This window comes from Topomyia yanbarensis, chromosome 2 (genome assembly GCF_030247195.1).
Source record: "Topomyia yanbarensis strain Yona2022 chromosome 2, ASM3024719v1, whole genome shotgun sequence".
NCBI classification, from domain to species: domain Eukaryota; kingdom Metazoa; phylum Arthropoda; class Insecta; order Diptera; family Culicidae; genus Topomyia; species Topomyia yanbarensis.
Genome location: NC_080671.1, coordinates 38,489,161 through 38,513,229, shown reverse-complemented (window position 1 = coordinate 38,513,229; position 24,069 = coordinate 38,489,161). Strand labels below are relative to the sequence as shown.

Sequence of the window (24,069 nt, the reverse complement as noted above, 5' to 3'; positions counted from 1 at the left end):
GAGCCAGTTTGCCAACTCATAGGTAAAACCGTCAGAGCAGAGAGTTACATCTAACACCTCTTCTCTGCCAGATTGTGCAAATGTTAAGCAATTCCCTACATTAAGTATATGCAAATTTGTGCTGCATAACTAATCTATCAATTCGATGCTTCTCAAAGCGATATCTGAGCTGCCCCAAATTATGTAGTGGATATTTACATCACTGCCGTGTGGATTACGTTTATATCCAACGTTAACAATATCATTAGTCCAATTTTTCATTGGAGAAAGTCATTTTACGTTAGTTTTTACGAAAAATGTTAAAATCTGATCGAAATCGGAAAATTCTACGTATTTTACGATGATAAAATACATTCATAAATACAAGCTCATTCGTCGTTTTCTGCAGCGAAGTATTTTCGTGCATTGGTAAAAGTTGAATTTCGCTCATTTCATGAACTGAAAGAATGGCAACTTGAAGAACGAAAATTTTCCTAATTTTTTACAATCAGTGTACATTGCACGAAATTCTTCGTCGATGATGAAACCATTCTTCGTGATTGAAACAAAACGTTTCGTTACAGATTTGATATTTTCAGAGTTTTATTGCCATTAAACAGTATTTCGTATCGGCTCTCAAAGAGTTTGGAACAGGCACACATATTTCTATAGAGATGAGTGGTTTGGGCCTAGCTGGGTCTGTGGCTTTCGACTGACATGGTGCATTCTCGTTGATACTGACTAGTTTGTGAATGTGCATTTCTACTTACAAGTTAATAGATCAATACGCTTTGATGACATAGGGGATGAAAAACAAGAACAGGAACAAGACAAAAACTGATTCAATTTAAATTTTGTTTAGTGATGACTCAAACACGCTGACAGAAGGTCGTAGAAGTAATAGACAAACTAGAGAATAGATACCTTACTCTTAAAGGCAAATTTGTGTGAAATTATATCCTCCGAACCGGTGTTCACACACAGCTGTAACAGCTTCCAATATAATAAAATTTGCCTTGCGGGACGAACCGAGGTCCTTTTTGCTAAAGGTGTAGTATCAGTCCACCAAAAAAAGGCTTAGGTTTAAATTTTGTTTACAGTTTGGCATGGACTACAACATAATAAAAACACAAGATTACAAAATAAACAATACTTACGTCATATGGCATATCTAATAATTCGAATTGTCGCGTCGCGTTTAAAATGATTTATTTTCGAGATAATGCAGTCAGCGCCGCTAGTTTCTTTCTCTGGCTGAGATATGGGAACATTTGAGTATTTTTGATGTCCCAGAATGTGCTGAGAACTCCTTTTCTGAACCCAGATGTTTTCTTTGGTTTAGCACCAGTATTTCCTCGAGCTGTTATTTTTGGAGGACCTTGAAGAGAAACCTTCTGGCCTTTACAACGAAGCGAACTGTTCCTCCTTTTTCTATTGCTTCTGGACGCAGCAGAAGATGGTTCATTAGAGTCGGCTTCGTCAGTCGACAATTTAGTATAGATATTCGTAGAGACCGCAGCATTTTTGCAAAATATCGCTTTGAGCGCCCTTAAAAGAAACGCTTCAGTTTCTCCTTGCAATTTTTGTACGCGAAACATGTCGAGATATCATGTTGGTTTCCCCCACAGTTGAAACACATTTCAACATCCCTTCCACAGGAGTCATTAACATGGTTCTCAGCACATTTCCAACAATGACATTATTGCTATAATGGGAGGCTGTGTGCCCCAATTGTTTGCAATAAGTGCAGTTCCTGAAAGAGCGAACAGGTAGATGAACCTTGTCAAAGAGGGGGTAGGTTGGTAGAGCAGAACTAACGAAGGTCGCCCGATGAGAGTCTGAAGTAACGTATATCCTCTTCTCGTCAGCAGCGACTGACGCTGAATGCATCAATCCAGTATTTTCACTGGTTAAAGCATGGGGTTTTCAAAACAGCTAATCCCGTGCGTCAACAGATACGTGCAATTCGAACTCGACGCGGGAACGACCTCGTCAATTTCAACCCGATTAGCTGGTATATATACTCTATACTCCTTCGTGAAAAGACCGCAGTCAGCAATATTATTTGCCTGCTTCAAACTATCTACAACCACCCTTTGTCTTTGGCTCAGAAAAGATTACAAATGGCCGGTATGCGGAGCGAGTAAAATTTCAGCCGGGGAGTCGATTTTGTTTCGACATTCATTTCGCCGCAAGGCAAATAATTGTCAGGGAAAGTCATTTTGACGGGTGTATTTCCCAGTGCAAGATGTTATTAGAGACAAAGATGAGGAATGTAATATTATAGCAGTACTTAACTTGTACAACAATACTCAGGCAGCTTATAAGAAAAGAAACACTGCTGCTTCACTACTCTGCTGGTTGAATAACGGTAAACGAGGACATACAAAAAAATGAATCCTCTACGAGGCGGAGAACGCAAAAGATAACCTTGAAAGCGGACTTGCACTACATATTTTATTGTTACCCTATCCGGACGCAGAATATCAACTTATCCGTCCGAGAGTCACTGAACGAATGATCTTTCGATTATATTTTGAATTAAATGAAATGTTAGGGAAACGTGGAAATTTACTCCTAAAAATAATTTATTGTTTGGATGAAACAACGAAATCTAAACAAGCCTGCTCCTCCCCATTATTCTATAATCTTTGTAAAGGTCCTCAATAATTCAGTTGATAAATTATGGGAAACTGTGTGCGAGAGTAGCTGAAAACAACCAAGCATCTCAAATATTGAATACAAAAATTCAACAACTTATTGACGTTTTTTCTCTTATATTACCATGGTTTCATAGTAAAATAGTTCAAGATGCTGTTAAAGATGCCATGCTCGCAGTTTATGTTATAGCTATTCAAATTGAAGATCTCAGAACTACATAATTCAATATTAGTCTTCGGTAAAAGCCAATTTAATTCACTAAAGAGAATATGGGATAAAAATCATTTTGGCGCGTGAAGAGCTGGTAACGTTTTATGGAAAATTACCGAGCTAAACGGAGTGTTTGGTAGGGTAAGGTGAGGCAAATCTGACATAGTAAATGGTTTTGGCTGCACAATGCTCATTTTACATCGGATCAAGTCGTTTTATATACAAAATTAAAGGTCTGGCCAACTTTCTATGTATAGCATATTTTCGCATCTTGAAAAAATTTGAGATACAAGTGTTTCACGAAAAAGTTAATTTTTGCTGGTTTTAAAAATGGTGGTGTAAACCCGACCGCCTATATTTTTGGTTGTTTTAGTACAGATATTATCCAAATTTTATGGTTTTGCCTTTCTCAATAGAAAGGTATTGCAATTGCTCTGAAAACCGACTTTTTGACGGAGGCCCGGAGGGCCGAGTGACATATACCATTCGATTCAGTTCATCGAGTTCGGCAAATGTCTGTGTGAATGTATGTGTGTATGTATGTATGTGTGTGTATGTGCGTCTGTGTGTGTGTGTGTATGTGACCAAAAATGTCACTGATTTTTCTCAGAGATGGCTGAACCGATTTTAAAAAACTTAGTCTCAAATGAAAGGTGCAACGTTCCCATAGGCTGCTATTGAATTTCTAATGGATCCGACTTCCGGTTCCGGAATTACAGGATGATGAGTACGAACACGCAGAAAATGTCGATTTTAATAAATTCTGCAATGAATGCATAAAGGTGAAAATTTTTCCAAAATATGACCACAACTGCTTCGATTTGTAGTATTAGGTCACTAACATCCATTCAAAGTCTATTTGGCCACATTGGCCACCATCATCGGCTCCGGTTACCCCGGCGGAAGTATCTAAATTCAGAATAACAGTCACATCGGTTTCTCGGAGATGGCTGGTTCCGGAGTTACAGGTTGTGGCGTGCGATCACATGTGATTCAAACCGATACTCCGATGAAAGCAAAAAAGGTAAAAATTTCGCTAAAATGTCTCTCAAACAACTTAAATTTGCTGTTCTAGGTTACCGACGGCCAACCAAACTTTCGTTGACTACATTGACCACCATAGACGGTTCCGGAAGTGCCCGGGAAAAGCGGCCATCTTTCAAAATTTACGAACTCACGTCAGTTTCCCGGAAATGGTTGGGTCGATTTTCACAAACTTAGTCCCAAATGATAGCTATAATATCCCCACAGAGGTCTATAAAATTTCGTACGGATCGCTTATATGGGTCCGGAAATATAGACTAAATCCGGAACTCAATTTTTTTTTCAGAATTCCATGAATTTTCAGAAATCGAATTCGTATTTTTGAAGCCAAACATCTTTAAAATGCATGAAACGTCGAGATTTTATGTTACATCGAAATTTGTTTTTATAAAGATCGACTTTTTGGGACTTTGCCGATTTTGCAACTTTTTTCTGTTCAATATTACCGTTTTTTCTTTTTCAAAATTTTACAACTTGAATAATGATTTCTTTTTCTGTATATAGTTGTCGTGTGATGTATAATAATAAAATGTAATATATGCATTTAAAAGCTTTTAATGAATATAAACAACGCACACATTCGTGATTCATGATTGAGAAAGGCACAATTGCACCGCTAGGTGGATTAAAATAGGTTTTTCAATGGTAAATCAGTGAATGTTATGTTATTGAACTGCAACATGAAGAAAGTGGCATTCAATGTCAATCTTGGAATGTCAACATCACGAGCAGTAGTACATAAATATATTCCCACTTGCATCAGAACAATTGCACAACGAATACTATATTCATCAAGCTTTTGTGTCCTTCCTTTGTAATTATAAACCATTGATAAATTAACATTTTCTTAGCAAAAAAGTGGTCGGATTTACCCCACTATTTAGAGGTCAGATTTGCCCCACCGCATCATTTTTCATTACGATGCAATTTAAAAAAAAAACTGTGAAAAAAGTTGGACTAAATTTATCTATGCACTTTGTAGGACTTTAATTGAAGAATTTAAATCCACGTACATTTTTTATATAATCACTTTAACAATCAGAAATATCTTATAGTCAATGATGCACAAAAATTAAATCAAAAGTTGTAAAAACACACTTATTGTCGTTTGAGCATCTCAATGTAGACTAATAAAATGGTGTCATGTCATTAGTGCTTCCGTTGTTTAATAACAGAGGAGGGTTGGGTTTACCCAACGGCCGGATTTGCCCCACCTTACCCTACAGGAGGCCCGATTTAATTGCCCAAAAATTTATAGCTCAAGTATCCAATACTCCAACAAAACGATACAAACCGTTGACCAACGTTTAAAGCACCTCCAATTACATGGGAAACTCGTCGAAGTATAAACGAACAAAATAAAAATAATAAGAAAACTGAGTACATTATAACATTCGATTAAATTTTGTACCAGTACTTTAGGATGACCAAATCAACTTCCAACGAACCGTTATCTTTGCCGGCGCGCCGGGCAAACATCACACACCGCTTCGCGCTTAGCGCCCCACAATCGCGACGCAGAGCAATCAACGAAACAGCTGCTGGGTACTTGCTTGTTATTACAGAACTGATTGTTTCGCGGTCTTGCTTGACGCGTCGTCCCTGCGCTTGTTTGATCATGTTGGACTCTGTTTGTTTTGCCTGCGCTGAATCACAGAGAAAGTTTGCGACCCGTCTCGTGCGAATAGATTATTAATTAATTTAATATTGATTCAGCTGTAGAAAAGGCAGCAATGGAAGTAATCTGAACAACATCCGCCCGGCTAGCTCAGTCGGTAGAGCATGAGACTCTTAATCTCAGGGTCGTGGGTTCGAGCCCCACGTTGGGCGAACGATTATTTTACAAAAATACAGACGTCACAAGCAAATCTTATAAGAACACAACCGTATGATAAATTTGAGTTATTATTCCTATTTTATTAGAAGTGTTTGAAGTTGGTGGAAAAAGGATGAGCCATCAAAATCAAATGCCTGTTACTGATGAAACATCAGGCCTGTTTTGAAAAGTTCGCCTCTTTTTAGTTTGTTTAGGGCACGTTTACGTTAGCTTCAAGGGATTCATGTCTGCTGTTTGGCAGGCAAAATTTCTTGAAACTAAAGGATTACAATTTGAAATTAATTTAAATTTGAAAAAAAAAGTTACATTCGAATTAAAGGGAGTAATATACTGTTTCAAAAATGTCAACAAAACATCGCTCGCTATAGACATGATTAGACATGTAAACCGATCCTCCCTAGGGAGAAAGTTGCTTAACTCCACGTTAGGCGTAAGAGGCACAAAATCTAGCTACATAAGTCCAGGTGTTTGCGATTCGACTTCGTCTCTTCAGAAATTTGGCATTTGTCTACTGAACCGCGGGCTGCCGCTGGTCAAAAATAGGAAACACTAGTACCCTCATTGACGAAGCGTCACAGCCCGAGTTGTGAAATCTGATTTGATTTTGATTAGGGCGTAAAAGCTTTAGTTTTTAATTTTTCCACAAAAAATTCTCAAAACCTGCTTTGATTTTCCGCCAAATCAAGAAGGTCACCTTAACAGTCTGACCGGATTGTTTTGCTGTACGGTAAAAGAAGAAAATGCAAAATTGAGATTAATCGGACTAATGACGAACGTTTACAACAAGGGGATGTAGCTCAGATGGTAGAGCGCTCGCTTAGCATGTGAGAGGTACGGGGATCGATGCCCCGCATCTCCAAACTTTTTTTGTTACTCTCTTCAATTCACACAAGTTTCAATCAGTTACAGGACCATAAAGACTTGTTGTTTGGTTTGGCCTATCATCTATGGGATTATCCATGGAACTAATTCACAATCAACACAGGCAATACAATATGGCGGTACTTTTGTTTTATCACTTGATGTAAGCGCGATACATTAATGTGCGTGTTATTTCAAAAGGGCCAATAAGCATGCTGTCAAAATTAACTTTGAGGGGAAATTTCAGACAAACCCGTACTCGACGATTAGAAATCACGCAAATTGACGAAAGAGAATTTTTTCTCTTTCAATAAATGCTGACAACCGTTCTCGGCGAGCTATGGTTTGTCCGGAATTGTCTCTCAAAGAGAATTTTGACAGTATGCTTATTGGCCGTTTACAAAAAAAACGCATCAATTAATATGCAAATAGGACAGTTGTTACCAAATTCGTCTTAATTTTCTCCGTCATACTAAACGCATTAGTAAGATCATCTATCTATTCGTGTTTAACGGTTTGGGTAAAACTAGGGTAAAAAGATGAACATTTGATTCTAATTTTCGCATCGCTCAAACACATTTTTTTGGCATTTCTCAAATGTGATTTTTTTGGTTTCGTAACCATATTATATTTTAAGAGTGAAATAAATATATTGATGCCGATTTAATCCTTTGCCATTGTTTGTAGAAGCAATCAACAAAATGAATCCCCACCAATGAAATGAATGAATAGACGTCAGAGATAGTTTTTTACTCCTATTGTTCACATAAGATAGAAAATCCCATAGAAAATGACACAAATATATGCGATCATGGGTAGTATTATAGTAGAAGAAAACAAGGGATAAAAATAATCTTTGCATGCTACCCAATTAATATCTAACTGTATTTTTCCCATTGACACCACTTTTATTACTACGTTGATAATGGTCAACACGAAGCGACGCACTCCTTGTCTCAACGTCATATCGTACATTTATGAATTCCGACAGATTACCTACACAAAGTTCATTGGTTGCGCCACTTACACACCCCATGCGTCCTTTTATGAGAGTAACTTCATCAAAACTCGCGTGCCAACCGGTCGTTAACAGTGACAGGTCAAGTTAGAATGCCGAAAATGTTGGTCAAACAGTTTTTCTTGTTGGCCTAGTCCTGGAAAAAGTACTTTAAGAAGGTCTAATTGGAATGTTGTTTATTTTCGTCCGAAAGCCCTTGTAGGTTTATCCTTCTTATTGGAAGGAGATTGCCTTTTGTTTCCATAATAAACTGACTTTTTGCGTTTCACATGTCCAACATGAACTTACTTGGTATGAATGGCTCCTACCTGGAATAGAATGATCGAAAAACGGAACAAGGGGAATGTGAAATAGCATCAAGAGGGAAATGATTGTATAGAAACCCGATCAGAATGAAATGACAAGATTATAACATAATGCAATTTTCGTAGTAAGCTGTGCCATAAATCTAGTCTTGTTAGTAGTAAAAATAACAGAAAATTATAACAAGTAACAGTGCGAGATATAGTTTTGAAATGTTTCTGTTATGTGTTTTTGATCGGGAAGCGTTACGCCTTGAAACAAAACTGCGGAATGTAGCAAGTAACAACATTGAACTGTCGCAAATAACCATTCGATAAGTCTTCGCTGTGAATGTGATTGTTGAATTTAGCACTGGGTGCAAAAATACTTAAATTGGATTATACACTCCGTAGTGTGTTTGTTTATGAAACATTAGTCATGCTCGTTTAATATTTTTTATGTAAATTTGTTATTAGTTTTTCCATCCATGAGCGTTTCCTCTCGGAGAGCGTTAATTCGACGATAGCTTAGTCCTGGCACTAAGTTTGTGTGGGGTTCTGATGAGACGAAGTCGAAACGCAAATTCCACAACTAATTTAGTTATAGGTTTTGTGTCCTCCACGCGCAAATGTGGTTTGATTCATTGATTCACTCTTCTTCTTAGTGGAGAAAAATGGGATTTACTCAAATTTTTCACTTTATAGAGTAATATTACATGTTAATAAGAAAGCCAATTAGATTGTAATATCTAGCGAAGCGGAAAATAATGTTTTGTAAAACTTGATGGCCTGAGTTAAGAATAAAACTTGGATACTCGTATCGGCATCTTTTGGGAAAACCGGCTGAAAGATTTCGATGCAAATCGGCTGAAAGATTTCGGTAACCCCCATTTTAGGTAGGTGAATTGGACTAGCTCCTAATTTTACATATCAAAGATAACTTTTCTTTTCACAATTCAAAATTAAAGAAAAAGAAATAGGAATGACTTCGAATTGACTTCTATTGCTAAAAATACATAAGAACTGCGAGTTCCAGATTGGACCAAGATTGGGGTTATTCGGGTTGCTGATGTGCTTTTGCGCAGAATGGTTTTCTTACACAATACTGTAGATGATGAGAATTAGAAAATAAATATGCGTAATCGATCAGGCTTCTAGGAAAAAACTACAATGGGCAGCCCTATGGGGTTGCACGAACTGTAGACGTGGGACTATAATACTTAGTGTAAAATATTTATTTTTTAGTATTTAAATATAGAGTCATAATGAATCAAATATATTTCTTTCGTATAGTTTAAACACAACCAATAAACATCGAATGTTACATATTGAACCAAACATTCTTGGTTATCAGGTCATTCATTTGTAGTAGGTGATCGAATCCGATTAAACTTATTTGAGAAGATCTGAAGAAATAAGACAGAAAACCGTGACTGCGCTAATATCTGGAACTAAATCTTGATGATGATCAGTTTTTAAAAATTGTAAAAACTTTTCGATTGTATGTGGTAAAAAACCTGGACCGGTGAAGGAAAATCAAATTTTAGACAATATAATCACATTTCATGTATAAACCAAGCTTTCTAGTTATATTTTGCCGTTATTGTAAATTTCCTAAAGTACGCATATGCAGTGGTCTTAATCATATATCGAAACTATAACTATACAAGAATCGAAAATAATTGTATATAAGGACTTATAGGCTTTGAAGTATGTACCTATTAGCAAAATCAAAATAGGATAGGCTAAGTGGAAATGAATCACGTGAAGTAGAAATGAATTAATGAATTGATCGAACGTAAATAATAAATTTTCTTTAGTGCTTTCCATCCATCCGCGTAAATTTGTTGCTAAGAAAGTTTTCGTCTTTGCGCAACGAAAGCACAGATTGGTATTATGCAGTTTACGCATGCAACCGCTAACAAACAGAGATACCACATTAAAAGCCGTGCTTCGTTCAAAAATATCTATTTACCATCTGTGATAACTGAAACAGGAAAAAAATCTGTGATAAAATTCCGAAAAATCTGTGAAAAATCACTATATTTCCTAAAATCTGTGAAATTTTCATCAAAATGCCAAAAATCTGCCATCTGTGACCAAAAATTGTGAAAAAATCTGTGACATTGCGGAAATATCTGTGAATGTGGTAACGTTGATGATGATGGGTAGAGTGAAAAAGACAACTAGTACCACGGCACTATGTCAACCGTGTTTGCAGCGATTTTGTGTACGAATAATTGTGTTCGAGATTGTACATAAAAGTGTGCTGGAAACGAGCACAACACAAAAGAAAACATATTGATTGAACGGACAAACTCAGTCGCGTGGGGTAGCGTACCTCCACAGCTAGTGTAACGGACTTCTAACTCAGCTACACTGGCTGTGAAAACACACAGCGAGGTGATCTACTCCGCCTGCCGTTCAACAGGCAACTGAGCTTGTCCGGCCAAATCCGTTCTTTAAATAGTCGATGATGACGTCATTCATAGAAGCGTAGCGCGCTAGGTACACAAGTCAGTCGTGTCGGACTTGGAAAGCGTTCTTCTGTGTGTAAATGCGTGATATTTTGACTAGGTTGTACATTATTTAAATTTTTAATGCCATGATATCAAAAATCTTTGGGTTTATCTATTGTAATCTATTCTTAGAAGTATTTCGGAGCGATATGTGTAAAAAATTTGAAAATTTATCGTGAGATGGCTGAATTATATGCGTTTAAAATTGGACCATTTTTCGTTACATACCATTTTTTGTAGAATTTGCAAAGTTCACCCCCATATCGAAAACAAAGACGTAGTCCTACGTCAAAATAAGTATTCGCAAATCGATTGACACATTTCAGTTCTATAGCTCATAAAAACCCTACTAGGTCCGAATTGGCCCAGTTTCTCCTATTGTTTATGTGGCCTACTTATCTGGTCCGCACAAAAGCCGAAGAAGCTCGAACGAAATTTTCCCAGTTTCAGGAAACAATCAATTCTTACCTGTAAAGAAAAGAGAAGAATAAACATTAACTTCTGAATTATATTGAAGTTCGGTCGTCAGCATGAATGCCGTTCAAGCAAGTGTATTTGTTCACAAGATTTGAGCCAGACGCTACTGATTCCTGATTCCTGATCCCCGAACAATTCTCGGATAAGTCTGATACGATGTTTGATTAATGTGATGTAACACTAGACTGCCTACAATTACAAAGGAATCATCATATTACAAACGCTCTTCATTCGCAGTGAACGTCGATAACGCTCGCAACAATACGACTTACATGCAATTCTCCTTATGCATTTCTTGGCAAGACAGCATTAAAGAAATGATTAACGCAGTTTAAAATTTTTACTAAGTTTTTCTTTGAGAGTTGTCCTACTGGAGCTGTCGACCTAGATTCTCGGAAGGACTCCCCGTCAGAATCACACACTACAATTGTAAACGAGATAAGCAATGTCACCCACTAAAACACTGTCGCAGCGGGCCGTGATTCTGCATGTAATATTCATTGTACGGCTCGCGATCGCATGTATTATTGCGAAGGGCTCGAGCGTTTATACGTTAACGTGTTCAATCGTGTGTTCGTTTGTATGTCGCGTGTGCTAACGTATATGTAACTTCGCGTGTATAAATTCTATGTTATGACCGTGTATCTTTTCACATATTCACGTGTGTTTTTGGATGATCGCGCGCGGACCGTAAATCTGACACTGATTTTTCGGTGCAAGGTTCAGATGCTAGAAGTAAGCGAGTTTGTCCATATCACTAGAGTTCTCGGTCATGTCGCCATGGAACGTGTTGTCTAGTGGATATGAGCGTTACTTATTGATTGGTACGGCTGAATGTATGGAAATAAGTTGCTAAGATGGAGGTTAAAGTTTGCCGGACGTGATCCCGCGAACACGGGTGTGAGTTCGCGTTTGAAACCGCGTTTGTAACTTTGTTAGTACTCAAACGCTCACCTTATTACCGGGGTGTTATCGCGTTTGCGCGATCGCGGGCGTAGGTGTTCGTCGATGAATGCGAAGGGCTTAAGCGTTTATACGTTAACGTGTTTGTCTCATGTGCTCGTGTGTATGTGACATCGCGGGTATAAATTCGATTTCATAATCGTGTGGCCATTGACATATTCACGTGTGTTCTTGGATGGTCACGTGGACCGTCATTCTGGTATTATGTTTTCGGTGTACGGTTCAGATTCTGACAGGGAGTGAGTTATTCCATATCACTGTTACTGCTCATGGCGCCATGGAACGTGCTATCTAGTGGAGATGACAGCTTTCTTTTTTTTAATTGATCCAAATGAAGGTATGGATCTACACCTAATACCGGGGATAGAGACTTCCGGATGTGATTTGTTCATGATCGCGCGAGCTCGGGAGTTTGCAGGTTCACGCTTGAGACCGCGTTTGAAAATTTATAAGTGCTGAGACGTTCACCTTATCACCAGGATGTTATCATGTTCGTGAGATCGCGGGTATAGGTTGCGGAGGATCAAGCATTTGTATGTTAACGTGTTTATCGCATGTATATCGCTTCGCCCGTATGAATTCGATTTTTTGTCGCCATAGACCGTGTTGTTTAGTGGATATGAGTGTCATTTTTATTTGGTCCACCTGAAGGACCCATGCTACTAGGACCGAGGATAGGGACTTCCGGACCGAAGCGATTCATGATCGCGCGAATTCGAGCGTTTGTAGGTTCACTCCTGAGACCGCGTTTATGAATTTATAAGTGCCAAAACGTTCACTTAGTCACCGGGGTGTTTGCGAGATCGCGGACGTAGGGAAGGACTCGAGCGTTTGTGTATTGACGTTGTTGTCGCGTGTATGTAACTTCGCGTGTTCTTAAATGATCGCGCGCGGACCGTGAATCTGATACTTATTTTTTAGCGTATGGTTCAGATGTTAGAAGAGAGTTAGTTCTCCCATTTTACTTGAATTCCCGGTCATGTCGCCATGGAACATGTTATCTAGTGAATATAAGCGCCATTTTTATTGGTTTAACTGAAAGCGCGAGTCTGGGCTGCTACGATCGAGGGTAGACTTCCGGACGTGATCGATTCATAATCGCGCGAAGGTAGGTTAACGCTTGAGACCTCCTTTGTAAATGTCTAAGTGCTAAAACGATCACTAATTAAGTGGGGTGTTCTAATGTTGGCGAGATCGCGGGTATGGATGATTGCAATTGCATGTTCGTGGTTGTGACCCAGTTTGTGTTATCGAGATGGCAACGAGCGTTTGTACGTTTGGGTTAGGAGAGACTAATAGGGTTGAACTATTATATTTTTTAATGCGCCTGTGCTCTTTGACAACCACTAATAGGCTTCCACATTTACATTCTTTAACTAATTAGTTACCCTGTGCACGGTGACGAAACCGATCGATAAATCGACACAAAATGACCTCCACTGTGAGCCATGTCCCCAAGCACTGCCATTAAGCTGTTGAACTTTTTTAAAAACACGGCACACAGTCGGCTAGTCGGCCACGTCAGTGTGCACAGACTAATGGTTGAGCGTTACTTTGGGCTGGTACAGAGTATGAAAAACCAAAAAACATAAAAAAGGCCCATAAACCCTCTCGGTTTCCTCAACGCATCACTATCGAGGCGTAATGCAATAACCATTTTAAAGCAGTTATCTGTCAGAGGTTCTTTAAAACTGATGCACAAATATGCTTGATGATTTATGCAATACCGTCAAACCCGTCAACCTAGGGGAGGGCAGTTTTTTGCCATGAAAATTTGAGGAAATATTGTTTAATTGTGACATTGTTATATAGACATCGAACGATACAAACACTCTCTATATCGGCACGATTTAAAAAGTGTGCCTTTTTTACCGAATTAACCTTAGTTCTTACATACATGCATGGTGCAATTGTACATGAAGAAAATATATGCCTTGAAGAACAGCTCATGAATGAAAGAACGATGCGGTTTATCAATCAATGAACGGATATACTAAGGTTTTTTTACACGTTCTTTTCGCACGGTTTTTTACACAGATTTTTTACACGGTATTAGCAAAAATAGTCCTTTTGAAGGCAAAAGACTTAGACGATTTGTGAACAAGTTTTTCTTGCACTGATTTTACAATTTCGATTTCTGATTTTATTCCAAGTCCTTTTGAATGCAAAGAACTTGGAAAATTTTTGGAAAAGGCGGATTTTGATTCTTTCTGGCCCGCACTCCTAAAATATGGTTATATTTGAAAAACTATTAACGATAACGGGCTTGACGAGTAGATGTCAAATATCAATGTTTGACGCTATTTTGAAAACAAGAATTTTGGAGTTTTGGAGAATTCCACTTAACCGGAAGTCGCCATTCCGATTAAGTGGAATTCTCCAAAACCCTATCAATGTGCGTATTTTGGGAATGAATTAAACGAGTAGACGGCAATTTTTGCTGACCGACTCTATTTTGAAAATCATGATGATGAGTTCCAGTGTGCAAAAAACTTATTCAAAAATCGACTTAGGATATTTTTGATAAAACTCCGAAATCATCGTTTTTTCTAAAAAAGTGTAAGTCTTTTACATTTAACGTAACGTGTTTCTTTTTGTGCCGTTTTCGCAATTTCCGCGGCTTTTTTGCACGGTACGTATTCCCTTTGTAAAAAAAAACATTGGTGTATACGAATATTTCTGCTTCTACAGACACATTCCAGCGTTAGGGGACAACGTTTGCACGCATTATGCAACTGTTAACAGCTTGTCGTTTGAAAAATCCTACGATGTACGCTCAAAACACCTAATTGAATACTTTCAAAGTCCTAACACAACGTTAATGTTATGGGTTCGATATTTTTCAGGTTGTCATTTCATCCTGAGAGGTGAAAATGTCGCGTTAGGGGAGAACAGAGCAAAATATTGATTTTCAAACCTACATTTGTATTTATCAAAAAACCTGCTCTATCTCAAACTAGGAGTTTGATCATCGATAGTCACAGAACAATACTGTATACTTAGATTTTCGTGCTTTCATGAAATTTTTTTCACGACCGTTGCAAACACTGCGTTAGAGGACAACACCAAAATGAACCCAAACGGTCGCATATGAAGTGTTGTCCCCTAACGCGACCGAAGTGTTTGTTGAAGCACAAACAAAGCGAAGTATATTACCTCTAGACATGTAAATAACTCAAAACAAAAATTTGATATGCCAAACTAGATGTATTTCCAGTTTCACCTTCATGTGTATTTGACAAATGATATTTAGAAATCAAATTAATATGAATTGAGAACAGGCCACACCGCATACCACATTTGGGCCCGGTATAGAAGAGATTGTAGACCACAATCGCCACTTTCTAATGGTTGGAAAAAGGTGGTTTCAAGTAGTTTTGGTAAGTTGAATACATTATTGACATCGGAAAATATATTAAATTAAATTAACTGTTTATTACGGTAACTCAACAACTTTTTATTTTGTTGACCAAATCAGTTTTTTCAAGCAATTTTAATGCGCTGACTTTGTTTTTTGACATTATAAAATCTTGAAAATAAAATTGATTGTTGATTAGGGTAGATCAAAAAACGTCATTAGGGTGGTTCAATATTTATTTTCTTGTTGCGTTAAAAATAAACAAATGTGACACTGACGCAACTCAGCAAAGGTAAGACAGTCAAACGATTATACTCAGTCAAGCAGTTATTATATTTACATATTGTATATAATGTCGCGAAAAACCAGTAATAAGGTTGAAGTAAAGATTTCGAAATAGAATATCGTCCTTCCAGTTCAACCGTTTGGCGTTTGTTCAACCGTTTCTACTCATAGATCTGCAAGAAGACACTTAATAGTTATGATTGCGGAAATTAATCAAAATGCAGCCATTTTATGCTATTTTTGGAAAAGAAGGGAAAGACGCAGCTTTTGGAAAATTTAGATATATTTCAGTATAAAATAATTGTTAAAAATTTGCACACAATTGCGGTCTTATGGGTCAGCTGGCCGGCTTGTCATTGAATTATCTAAAAACTGGAGAATTTCGTGAAATTGTATCTTTTATTTGCGAATTCTGAGAAATGCGCATCCTCGATAAAATTTTGACTTTAACGTGCTATAAAAACATTAAAAAGCTATGTTAAACTACGATGTTTGGTTCATGTAGAAGAAAAACAATTTCGAAAAGACAAACCGTGGTTTGTTCCAAGGGGTCAATAATTATAAACTGTGAAGTCCCGTTCCATTTTTTTTTCAAAAATTTCTCCACGGTGATTTAGTTGGAACCGTAAATCTCCGCCATCTTTTTATTTGTTCTGCTCCCAAGCCCAATACGTTGGAAAAATTCGATCAAAAATGTCCATTTTCACTTAAAAGATGTAAATTTTCAAAAAATTCACAAAACTTTGGTTTTAAACTGTGAAGTCCAGTTCCATCTTTTTTTCAAAAATTCCTTCACGGTGATTTAATTGGAACCCCAAATCGCTGCCATCTTTTTATTTGTGCTGCTACCAAGCCTAGTTCGATGGGAAATTTTTTTCAATCGTAGGGCATTACAGTAAAATTTTCGATTTTCGAATCATTTTTTCAAAAATTTCATTTTTTCAAAAAAGTCCTTGGATCCAAAAAAAAATTATAATTTGTTTTCAGCGGTTTTCGTTTGTTTTGAGACTAGATGCTGATGTTTCATGCTATTTTTAGACATATTTCGACAAAAAAAAATTCGATTTTCAACGTTTCATGTACTCCCCCCTTTGGATTTTTTCTTATATTATGAAAACAATATTCAAACGCCGCACCCCCTTAAGGATGTCCGATTGCGCTAAAAACTTGCATAGATTACTTTTTCGATGTAATAAGCATTTTATGTAAGACTTTATGCGAAAATTTAAGATGACCATTTTTATTGATATCTTGCCTCTTGAACACCCCTAGTTTTCCATGCAAACTTTGGTTTTAGACTGTGAAGCCCGGTTCCAATTTTTTTCAAAAATTTCTTCACCAAGGGTTTCCTCGGACCGCAAACTTTCGCCATTTTTTTTCGTTTTGCTCCCCGATCGTGTTTTGAACAGTGTTATCCCGTCAATTTGAAAGAATATTTAAGGAGGACAAGTGAGTGTTATTCCCTATGACCAAATTCTTCCGTGCGCTCTCATACTTGTTTGGCATATTGCGTTCCATTCCATATCTTTGAACCCTGTTCTGAAATTGTTGATTTATCCTTAGATAGTTTATCCATTGATAGATGTAATAAAAACTCAATTATTTTGCGATATTATAAGATAGGCCTTCTCCTTAATGGCATAACCCCCCCTCTTTCTCTTTCCACCCCTTAGGCCACTCATACCACTGCATGGCTGTGCTATTTCTGAAAAAGGTTGCTTATATCTTTTATGTCTATATCCTGTTCTGTAGGCTCCTAAAGTATCTCTGCAGAAGGATTTACCGTACTGCAACGGAAAGCGTTAGGGGACAACACTTCAGTGCACCCCTATGAAAGAACGATTTCAAAGTTTGTTATATACAAATAGCACATTCTTAGAAAGGTATTGATGAGTACTAATAGCTTCTGAAAATATTTCATAGATATCGTGCATTGTTTTCGTGAAAAATTGAAAAAACATGATTTATGCGTTAGAGGACGGCGCAAAAATAACCAATTTTTGACCCCCTTTTATCCGGAAATCCATTCACTCAAAAAATCTGCGTCTAAAGATGAAATCTTTGTACAATATGTATACAATAAAATGGCATTTAAGATTATTCCAAACTAATTTTATTACGAACATACCGGTGTGGTACGGGAAAATATATTCAATTATTAAAACCGAGTCTTTAATGTATTACTGGTTTTTATTGACGAGCGTCAGAAAATTCTTTTAAAAAATTTCTATATATCTATGTTTTGGGAGCCTTAAACCTATACCAACATATTTTAGAACAACTTTTACTTATATTAGCAGATTTATTTTCATGAGGTAAGCGATACAAGTGCGTGGAATGTGTCTATATTGATTATCTTCTATATTATTCAGTTCAATGGTTATTTCCTTGAGGCCTGCAAAAATAGAACTACTGTATCGTTACATACGTAAAGTCCGTAGCCTAATGAGGATGCTGCCATTACATCAAATTACATTGTAAGTTTCCATAGTTCCTACACTTAATGTTTGTTCATCATTTTTCTTTTTTTTTCAATATTTGGATACGATTGTAGGCGTAAAATATGCTTGAACCAAAACTGTTCACTTAAGAAAGTATCCAGCTCACGCTCGGAAAAATATAAAAAACTACTTCATTTTGCAGTTTCTCGTTAAAGTTACACGAAGTTACCCGAAAAACCCAGCGTAAAGTTGAAATCACTACAATAAAGTCTTGTAGTTACTTTTATATTTTTGTGAAATATGTCTATTGTCCATTAGGACTAACATCCATTATGCCTAACGCACTTATGCCAATCGTCCATTAGGACTAACATCCATTATTCCTAACGCACTTATGCCAAACGTCGCGCACTCTACTAAAACACTGCTTAAGGCCAATGGCACCTTAATTCACAAAACGGGTTCAAATCATAGCTAAATATATGGGGTGAATCGGAGACAATCCAAATTTCGAAATTATTTCTTCATAGATTTAAACATTACCGCAGGTGATATTATTTTCTTTAGTTTGCTCGATCATTCGGTACTAACACTAGTACTAATCACACAACAGTTCTACCTCTGGATGTAATACGAAAGACAGGAACATAGAAGGCAAAAGCATAAACACGAGGCCATGCCATTAATCATCCCTCATTTGGTAGTCTGCTTTGTTGGAAATGTTCGACTCCAGCATTTCCGTTCCACTATTTTTTCCAGAGAAAAAAAATCGCCTTCCATTTCGTCTCCGGTCTCCGGTTCAGTTGTCAGATCCGCCGGAAGGGAAAACTGTTCGCTGCAAAAACTTGCTATGTAGTACTTTGTTTTACTTCTTCAGAGCTCTTGTTTCGTAATAGTGTTGCAATAACTGAGGCACGGATACGTTTGTGAGGTAACCTTATTTATGGTTTGGAAGGAATGTTTAATTTCAAACATGCAACATTCTGATTAATTTTCGTGTCAATGTATTAGAATCCGGCACTAGTCCAAAACAGACAAGCAACTGAAATCTAGACCAACTCCAACTCAATTAGGAATAAATTAAAAGAACAAAGCTGATACTGCCCTACAGTCAATGCTGTCAGATGCGCCAACAACCGGTTCCCGCCTAATCAGCTGGTTGCCGGTCGACTGACGATCAATGACGACCTCTGTTAACTTCCAGCAGCAACCTGTTCGCCATGATAGTGACTCTGGCTGAAGGAAATCGTTACCGCTATACCGATAAATGTCATTGGCGCATTGTTGTTATTGTTGCTATTGCTGCTGATGGTGCTATTGTAGCTAGCTAGCGTGTTATGTTGCCGTTGTCTCGCATAATTTTTACTTTGTTCCAAACCGTTCGCCATGATGCGAGATACTCGTATATCGGCAGCACGTGCTGGATGATGCCACTGCGCAAATGTCGCGATGCAGCGCATGGTACTGGGACGTGATTTTTTAATTATTTATTTTCCGAATCAAGAAGTCACACCTTCGGAAATTTTTAGGATCAACTGGTATTAGTCACATACGAGTGATTTGAGTTTGAGTTTGCTGTGTATTACATTACAGGGGAGGAAAATATGTTTACGGTAATAAAAAATCGTTTTCAATATTTTCTTTTGATGATACAGAGATTTCATTCAAGCGTTTCCATATAGAATTAGCTGAAATACTGTGCAAAATTTTGAAAACGACTAACCCAGTAAACTTTTGGAGACGATGCATGCCGCAAAACATTTTTCTTGTGTCACGCGCAATTTTCAATACTTTGCAATGAAAATTTTGAAAACTATTGTTTAAAAGTGACATTATTATATAGAAATTGACTGAATATATCACTATCTGTATTGCCACAAAAAGTCTTTTACTAAAATAACCTTATCCCACTTACTTAAAGCCATGAACTCACTTACTGCGACTACCGAGATCGCCTGCGGTGATTAAGCGATTCAGAGATATATTACCATCGTCGTTTGGAGGGTTCCAACAAAGGACCAGCCAAGCTTATTTCCCTAGCTAAAAGACAAGGACCGCAGTTGGAGCATATAATGGAAACTGAAGGAGAACGCGGCCGTTGCTGCCTGAATTTCTGGTAGAAGCATCTTGGCCGCCCTGCCACTTAGGGTCGAGCGGGTAGGTAAATAGAGAACCCGAGTAGTAAACATGCAGCTCCATTCAAATTATTTATACGTACTTATTACAATTTTCTATACATTTTCTATACCGACGATCAAATTCGTATGCGTAAACCAGAAATAGCGAGATAAGCTTATATGTTGGTAGGATATTTTTAACCATAAGGTTAGATGATAAAACCAATAAAATAAAATAAAATGAATATTACTATCGGTTTAACAGACATGTGTCCAATTTGAATTGACTATACGGCGTAGAGAGAAGATTGAAGTTGAAATAAGAAAATCAAAATTGAACAAACTTGCACCGCATTGCACATATCCTGGAGCGTATGGAATAGGTACCCTATTTTCTCTTCAAATTAGTTTTGCTCAACCCATTCCTGAACCCAATAACTCCTCAAAGCAAATCGCTTTGCTACGAGGCAAAAAATCGCTACAACAAAAAACTTCCCATTCATAGCTTTTCGTCTGCTGATCTCGAATGATTTGTTAAAAGGTTAAGATAACTCTTCTCGCAATATCATTTCAACGGGTGTCAGCCTTAAATCACAGACAACCAGACGTAAAACTCGTCACATTTCTACTTCATAACAGCTTTTAGATGTTCCGTGACCTTATCACGTAAAAAGCAAGAATTTTAAAGTTATGTATGGTCTCCTATACCCAGTAAGAGTAATTTTATCAATGTTTTTAATTTTTACAACAGTGCGCGTGTATATGTGTATCGCCTGTTAGTCTGTGCGTTGAAGAACCTCTTCCATTTAACATCTATCGGAAGCTTAAGGGTCAGCAGTTTTTCCGGCAATACCTGCACATTGGGAAACATTGAATAGCCGACGATGAGACGGTGTAAAATTTATAGCTTTTGATTCGGCTTTTATAATGGTAAACGTTGTACACGAAAAAATCAAAACATCGAAAAGTTAATTTAGTTAACCAATTTTCTTATTTGATACAACTCAATCCTTTGGCTTATAACCCGATCAGAAACACATAACAGAAATATTTCAAAACTATATCTCGCATTGCTACTTGTTATAAATTTCTGTTTTTTTAACTACTAACGATACCTAATTTATAACACAATAGGTTAGAAAAATTGTGTTCTGTTATAATCTTGTTATTTCATTCTGATCGGGAAGAGGCATGATGATGATGATGATGATGAGAGCATGGAATACTTCGATGGCTGCAGATAATTTCAACAGCGAAGATAAAATTACGTTATCAGCCGATGATCGCTGTACGAGGGGTCAAAATGGAGCGGATCCATAAACAGAGTCATTTATGTGCATTGAATTATAAGAGCCGTGATTTTTAAATACTATGTACGCGATATTTACAACAACAAAAACACAATTCTAGAACTTTTATGCTAAAATTCATATCTAACAATGAGAGACTCTCTTTGTTTATTTTCTCTTCCGATTTTTACGGCGTTAATATAGCACTTTTCACTAATTTTACAGTACAGATTGAAAGACGATTTTTACTAGCATATTACGCAAAGAGTTGAGAGGTAAATGTTACAGCGACCGAATAATTAACAGAAGCGAAAGTAAACAATGAATCTTTCATTGTTAAATGTCTTTTCTGAAAAAAAAAGCCTTGAGAATTGGCCAGTCCATGCTATTGTCACTGTTGGCAGATTGGTGGTCATGGTATTTGTTGTTTGCTTATTTAATGATGATGTTAGCGTCTCATGATATGCAGTTTGTGTACAATCTATATATCACTGAACGACAGTCCTTTTTGGACCCGTTACAAGAATACAAACATGTACATTTTGAGGTCACCTAAAAGGTAAAGGCCCTTTCCAGAATTTAGGCCTTCTGTTTTAACAGACTTCACAGTTTATTGTGCGTACAAAATAATCGCGGTGCTAGTGCAACGATCCCACTGACAACGAGAGCTCCTGAATATGGAGCTCGAACGTACGACGTTTGGTTTATGAGACTAGCCCCCTGATCTTTGTATCGACACACATGGTCGCCAGCCACGTATATAGCAGTAGTTATGTCAATAATAATAGCATACGATTTCACCGATATTTATCTTGGTTGTAACGTTATTGTATTCCATATTCTACGGCATGTTGTTCTTCACAATGAAACATTCTTCAGCAGTTAAAGTGGTAACTTGATACTCGATTATCGCGAAATAATATATTTACAAAAGCTTCCGTGACCACTATTGCCGAAACACTATTAAACTGATCTTCTACATTTTCTGCAGTAACGTTTCCGTATGTAAAAGTGGATGAATGACAATCAGTGGGTTTAGCTTATGCTAGGTTAAGCTGTTGTCAACTACTATTCACAAAGTTTTCACGACGCCACCCGCGTGCCGGTATGGTAGAGCTAAGCTGGTGTCGAAGGCAATTAAGGTTGTCTGAAGCGTTCTTTGTGATCACATCATTTCCGTTTCGGCAAAGAATCGGCAGACAGCCTCTGTTGATTATTAGAATAGATTTTTTTTGTTATGGGGCAAACGATGGTAAACGTGCTTCGAAACGTTCAGAAAGCCTCCAGTTGGTGATATCAGGTATTTTTACATCGTCATGCATTACCATATTGTGACTCAAAGAGACGACGGCTATCATGGTGACACAGTTTCAACAGGTTACTTTCTTTTTTTTCTTCCGCTAAGCAGAAATTACAGAATATATGGATACGCGTTTAACTGATTCACCGTAGTAGAATATGGGGAAAATGCTTGGAAACTGAAAAACTGGATTTTGAATAGGAACCTTAGTAATTGAAATGTTGTCCAGTAGCTTCGATGTACAATAATTATTTCCAGTACGTTAAGCCTGACTTCAGTCCTATACATCACATAGCAGATTTATAAATAAGAAATACCACGACATAAAATTGAAACGTTCGGAACGGGAAATATAAAACTACTGGTACTAAAATTCCATGGGCAGAAGGCGCTCTCTTATCTACTCTATCATACATCAACGGCATAACAATGCATGGGAACTGTGTGGGATAATCAAAGCACCCGATTGAAACGATTTGGATAGGAACAGTGGAAATGCCAGCTTCCTGTTGCTAAAATTTTGTAGACACAAGGCGGGATCATCTACTTATCCTTTGGGATGACGACCGTTTTCTTTTCGATTCAAGAGATCTAGTCATTGAAAAAAAGTTTCTCAGATACTCCCGTGGACCGAATGAGCGAAGTGATTACTCCTAAGTAAACCAAAATGCCCTGCGACTATTTCTGAAGTGCAAATACGTCCCATTTCAAATAATTTATTAAAATTTGGAAAGAATCCATTTTCGGGAGGATACTTCTGTAACACAGTGATCAGATTCGTGACCTCGTCTGATGAATTAGCCATCGAAGGATACGATCGCTGCAAGGATGGGACAGTCAATTGCTTCAAAAATGTTTTCACTATAGGAGAAAATTTATTTACTATATAAGTCTCTTGAGAGGATTAATAACGTTAAAGTTTGTGAAAATCAAGGTCATAATATCAGCACATTTCATCAATCCAGCACTGGGATGAACACTGTGCAATTTTTTTTTCGAGAGTTGTCCTACTGGAGCTGTAGAGCTAGGTTCTCGGAAGGGCTCCCCGTCAGAATCACATACTACAATTTGCAGACGAGACAGGCAATGTCGCATAAGGCCAATTGTAGCGGGCCGTGATTCTGAATGTGATATTCATTGTACGGTTCAGGTATGAAGAGCTCGAGCATTTGTACGTTAACGTGATCGATCGCGTGTGCGTTTGTATGTCGCGTGTGCTAACGTGTATGTAACATCGCGTGTATGAATTCCATTCTATAACCGTGTGCCTTTCGCACACGGTTATAGAATTTTTTGGTGCACTGCTAAGATGCTAAAAGAGTGTGAGATCCTCCATATCACTAGAGTGCCCGGTGACGTCGCCATAGAACGCGTTGTCTAGTGGATATTTGATTTATTTTTTGATTGATCCCACTGAATGTATGGACCT

The 24,069-nt window shown here is 37.6% G+C and overlaps 1 protein-coding gene and 2 non-coding genes across 5 annotated transcripts in view; 2 read left to right on the top strand and 1 right to left on the bottom strand.

Moving 5' to 3' along the window:
- LOC131683070 (disintegrin and metalloproteinase domain-containing protein 10-like) overlaps positions 1–24,069 on the bottom strand; it is a 257,886-nt gene that overhangs the window by 129,675 nt on the left and 104,142 nt on the right. The window lies entirely within an intron of this gene.
- On the top strand, positions 5,652–5,724 carry Trnak-cuu (transfer RNA lysine (anticodon CUU)). The gene has a single exon. It is a non-coding gene; the product is annotated as a tRNA-Lys (tRNA).
- Positions 6,518–6,590, top strand: Trnaa-agc (transfer RNA alanine (anticodon AGC)). The gene has a single exon. It is a non-coding gene; the product is annotated as a tRNA-Ala (tRNA).